At 38.4% G+C, this 5,751-nt stretch overlaps 1 protein-coding gene across 1 annotated transcript in view; it reads right to left on the reverse strand.

The window, feature by feature from the left end:
* The window catches only part of HDX (highly divergent homeobox), a 180,034-nt gene extending 175,474 nt beyond the window's left edge, over positions 1-4,560 (reverse strand). Inside the window, exon 1 of the mRNA XM_011361148.1 lies at positions 4,455-4,560. The gene's annotated coding sequence lies outside the window, so the exon portion shown is untranslated. The remainder of the gene's footprint in view (positions 1-4,454) is intronic.
* Between the last annotated feature and the right edge of the window lie 1,191 nt (positions 4,561-5,751).

Here is a 5,751-nt window from a genome sequence, read left to right on the forward strand (position 1 = left end):
ACAATAAATAAAGATGGACCTCACTCTAGCTCTACAGCCTACAACCTAGTAGTTAAGAGTACAGCTTCTACAATTATACCTGCTTTAAAGTCCTGCCTCTGTCACTTCTTGTATGGCCTTGGGCAAGCACCATACATAAATGCTTGTCTACATGAGAAAAGTGTCTACCTTTGGCATATAAGTCACATGTTTGCATGACTATTTTAAGAGCCTTAAAATAAATTGTCCTCAACTCCAAGAGAAGTGAAGCTAAGGAAATGTTTTCTAAAATTTTTGCCATTCTGACAACACACATTTAAAATTTTTAAGGATCAACCCAATCAGACATAAATCTTGTTCTAAAACAATAGGAGACCAAGAAAGTAGGATGGCTGTTGATGTAGATTTTTTTGCAAATGTGAAGTATAGCATTTAATTGACACAATATAATCTCATTTATTCATTTGCCATGTACCCAGATCTCTGATTAATCCAGACAATTCTGCTACTCGTTGGCATAAGGATGATTCTATTTGCTTGTACAGACAGGTTTCAGTTTACTGTCTTAAGATTTTATACAGACGAGAAAGGAAAGATCTCAGAGTGTCAGTGACAGCTTGTGAATATACTAACTTCTCTAGCTTCCTTTTAAGCAGAATACATCTCTTTAAAATTTGAACTTTTTACTTCCAAATTAGTATGTCTAGATATAATGTACTCAATGGAAGCATATTAAGATACATCCTATTTTATGTTTTGTTAACTGGCTCCACTCCAAAGTCAAAATTAACAATTCAAATATTTTTTTTTTTTATCTCATTGGAGATTAACACTACACAAAAATATAGTTCCCTCTGAGGGTACAATACAATGTTAAAAGCATAATTAAATAAATATTTAAAAATATATTTTATATACAATTTCATGCCATCTTTTCAACCAAGACTGACAAAGTGTGTTTTAATAAAATATCTGAAAAGAAGTGTAAGTACACACCCTTTGGCCAAGCTTAGAATTCACCGATTTTGTAGAAATAGTATGGTGTTCCTGGAAAACATTATGATATAAAACGCACACACACACACACACACACACACACACACACACACAATGGGCTGAGACTCTAGACAATGAAATCCTCACTAAACTTCTGCCAAAACGTTCATTGCATATTACTCTGGTTAAGTATAGTTTGGTCATTAAAAGTCAAATAGACCTATCTATATTCACACCCTGTAACATTTTGCAACTGTGAAGTCCTGGGAAAGTCAACTACTTTCAACCTCTGTTTTCTCATTTGTAAAATGGGAATACTAGAAACTATCTAATAGGGATGTTGTGATGTTTAAATGTGATAACATATATGAAGTTGTCAGCACAATTCTTGGCACTAAATGCTTAATATATATTAGCATTTATTAATGCTGGTAAGCTACTCCACTTCTCTGGGCTTCAGTTTCCTCAAATGTAAAATGGGGCAATTTACTTATCATTAAAAAATCCCTTCCAGCTCAAACTTACAACTTAAATGAGAAAGTCCAATGCCATCCTCTCATTCAGATAATAACTGTAAAATAAACCTTAAATACACAAACACCACCCTTTTTTCATACTTTAAGCTCTCTAAAATGAGCAGCACATTGCTAAGATTATATTCTATCTAGAGTGTCCTACCATTGAACAATTTTGTCTATTGGTCTACATATAAATGTCCAGGTAATTCTTTTAATTACTATGCAAGCTGGCTACAAGCTAAAACACTCTGGAGGAATTCACATAATGTAGATAATAAGAGAAAAATCCAAGAGAAAGTATTTTTCACTTATAGTAAATAACATATATAGTTCATTTACAATAATATATGACAATGATTTTCAAATTTAGAGGTTATATATACCCTTCTGGACTAATTTTCATCCATATTCCTAAAACACAAACCTAGATGTGATATTGGGATGGTACCTCAAAGTGAAACAGCAAAGTGAAATCTGTAAAACACTTGTACATCAAACCATGGTCACAGTTTCTTTCAAATAAAACAGTTCTATGTGGAACAATGAAGTTTGAAGCCCAAGGTGTAAGAAAGTGACAACCGATACGCTGTTATATAATAATAATTATGGCAACCATCACAATGATTAGCTCTGATTCAAGAGACATACAAATGAAAACTATCAGTGGCAGTCAATGTAAAGCAGCAATTGCAAGATATATTGGGATAAAAAGAGTAAATAACACATTTTAAGAGAAGATACATGATGCAATGTCATCAAAGAGAAATATAGAAAATGGAAAATGTCTTAGTTTTTTTTTTGAAACTGAAAAATTCACAGACAGAACCACTTTGGGGATAATGTTCCTTTGGTCTTGTTTATTATAACAGAACATATTTGGAGGCCACCCACTATATAAAAATGTCTGGATTGCCTTTTCTCTGACTCATATTCATGTTTATTCAGTCGCTAGAGGGTCCCTTGCCTGACCAATGATGAATAACTTTTTACATATATACAGTTCTCTCTGTAAAAATATTACTTCGTTTCTGAAAAAAACAAAGATCATATATGTCTGCAGATATTTCAAATAGTCATCCAGGTGCTGTGGGAAGAGGATAAAGAAGTAGATGGCATGGTCCTAATCCTTAAAAAGGGGTTTTAAATCCATTTGAGGAGTTTAGTCTAATATACACACACACAAAAGCACATAAGAAAAATATAAAGCAGGGTATAAGTGACAGATATAAGAACTGATGTAAGAGTTCTAGAAAAGATGAGCTTATTAAGGGTTAGGTTAGACTCAGAGGGCACTTATGTAGAGATGTAATTTGGGTTAAGCTTCCAAAATGGGTAAAATGTGAATAGGCAGAAGAGATGATATCCTAGGTGAAGGGTGTGGTAGTGGAGTAAAGAAAAAAGTTCTGGAGGTAGATTGTTCAGGGGACATTAAGGAAAGTTGTGTAGTAAAGAATAAAGTAAAATAAGATGGTACAATGAAACCGGATTATGAAGCCCTTTGCAATCCAACTGGAATTGAACTCTGAACAATAGAAAATAAGGAGCCAAGAATATCTTGGTGAAGAAAAATGACTTCATGAAAGAGGTGTTCATGGACCATTAGTCTGTCAGGATGAATTAGGGATTTGGGCACAAGTGAAGGCTGGTTAGGAGGCTCCTGGATTGACTGGATGGATGGTTATGAGAGTTTAGATTGGAGGATAAAAGGAGGGCTTTCAAAGGAAAATTTACCAAGTCTTGATAAACCCTCAACTATGAGAAATGGAGAAAAATCCAGATTCCACTATGAACTAGGACTTCTGATCAGACAGTGGAGCATAATAACAATACTGAATAATTTCTCCACCAAGTACAGGCAGACAGGTTATTTCTCACAGTTGCTGAATAATATAGTCCCTCCGATGAAGGGAATTGGACAGGGTCTGTCAAAATAGGATTTGCCTTTGGTCGTTCTAGCAGAGACACAGAGGAAGAAGGAAGATTTGGCACTAAACCTGAAACAGAGAACAAGGCTTTATAGACCTTTCCAAAAACGAAGAAAAGACAAGAAAGGAAAATGTCTTACTCTGAGTCTCTCCAAAGAGTTTAAGTTTCACAATCATTGAGTGGCACCCCAAAGCAGAGTTTCTTGAAGATTAAAAGTTGGATTCAATTGAATAATTAGTGTGTGTTGTTTCCCCTCCAAATGGTTTCTCATCTCAGTAATCACAAATGCCTCTCCGAGTTCTTCGCATTATTCCAAACTTGGTAAATGTAGATTAAGAATTTGCCTTCTTAAAGTCATCAGGCCCATTTTGGGTCTGGGTAAGCTGAATAGTCCAGATTCAAAGTAACTAGCAGATCTCTCCTCATCAGCTGGCACTTGAAACAACACAGGGCCAACCCCCAATCCTTTCCATATTCTGACCAAACAGATCTCAGCCCCACCTCCTTCAGCGAAAAGGAGAAAACGCCTGCGCGTACTCCACGCCTATTCTCCTCGCCAAGAACTACCCCCTCCAAGTTGTTAATGCGCAGGCGCAGCACCCTCAGTGCGTTTGAGTAGGGCTGTGAGAAATCTACTGTCCAGTGAAATCTAGAAGTGGTAGAATTCATTCCCCCCCACCCACCCCCCAACACACACGCACACTCCTTTCTTCGGAGGCAGAAGCGCCACTTCCTCCTACTTCGGGGCTGGAAACGCGACCCAAACGTAGCCCCCTCTGGTAGCAAGGTCCTTCGCTCTCTGGCAATCTTCACTGTATCGCTATCCTCAGCTCATTTCTAACCTCAAGCTGCCGCCAGCCTTTGCTGAGAGAGTAGAGGCAGTTGGCTCCCCCAGAGCCGCACCAGTTTGTAGGCAGCCTCCTTAGGCCTCTGAACCTACGCCCCCGCCCCCAACACACACACCGGGCAGAACATTAGCTAGGTGCCTCGCTTGCCCTCCTTCGCCCTTCACACTCATCCAGTCTGGGTGCTTACCTCCGGCGTGGTGCGGTCACAAGAGGGATCAGAGGATCCCAAATCAGGCAACTGTTGGGGCAGGCGGATAAAGCGAGATTTTTCCTGGGTCTCCACTGCCTCCTCAGACAATGAAATCAGCGTGTCCGATCATCAATTCTCATCATGATCGTGACGTCACAAAAGACAGCGGCCAATGGGAGCCCGAGATCAGCTCCGGACAGTCCCTGGACTCGGCCCAGAACCTAAGAGTAGGGAGGGAGGAGGGGAGATAGCTGCCTGCAATGGGACTGCCTCTTCCGCGCACATCTGAGCTGCGTCCAAGGCCAGGCCTCTCTGTACCTCTCTTCCTGAATAGCTGTGAATGTCCAGAATCCCTTTGACTATAGTAGTTTGTGTTATATGCCTGCCATTTGAGCAGGTGCAGCCTGGTCTACCAACTTGAGATTCACTTTCAGCAGAATTGTTGCAAGCTGCCAAAATCAAATGATCACATTTGGAAATATAGTCTTTTGTGGTCAGTGTTCAATTAACAGTTATATACTTAATGTTACTAAAGTCATGAAGGTGTTCATTGAGCCTTTGGAATTTGCCAATAAGAGAAAGTGTACTGTTTTATGTGACCTGTTTATTCTGACTAATGAGACAAGAAATTAAAATTATGGATTCTGTCCACCTAACCTTAATCTCTGTTATGCCAGAAGTTACTTGAGTGATTACCATTACATCATTACATAAAAAAACCTCAAGCCATATGTTACATAAGTTAACACTCACTAGATAACACTCTCAAAACTGGCTGGATGCCATGAGAAATGTAGAATTTATGGGTCCTCTGCTACTATAGAACTTATAACATTCAGAAGATAAGATTAGCACACATTAAACATTCACAACAATAAAATTAAGTACATGATCATGTGCTCAGTTGTGAACTACAATCATTTAATGACTGGAGACATCAGTGAGATGCTGATAGTTGGAGAAAGCATTCTATGTTGTAATTGAAACTTGATATGGTCTTGAATGGTGGAGAAGAGAGGACAAAACACACTATCTTAAAGGGGAAGGAATAAACAAAAGTAAAAAAAAAAAGTATAGATATGTATGACGTGAGGCGGCCCACAATGAAATCAACTTGACGAAATAGAGGGCATATGTTGAGAACTAGAGGAATATAAGATAGGCTGATAATTAAAAAAAAAAAAAACCAACAACTTTTAAAGTAGGCAGAGAACTTTGATTTTACCAAAAGCTGCCAAAGGCCCCAGGTTCCTCAGGCCTCTACTGTCAATTATCAGAGAAGCACGAGTGATTA

This window comes from Pteropus vampyrus, unplaced genomic scaffold, assembly GCF_000151845.1.
Source record: "Pteropus vampyrus isolate Shadow unplaced genomic scaffold, Pvam_2.0 Scaffold63, whole genome shotgun sequence".
Lineage (NCBI taxonomy): Eukaryota > Metazoa > Chordata > Mammalia > Chiroptera > Pteropodidae > Pteropus > Pteropus vampyrus.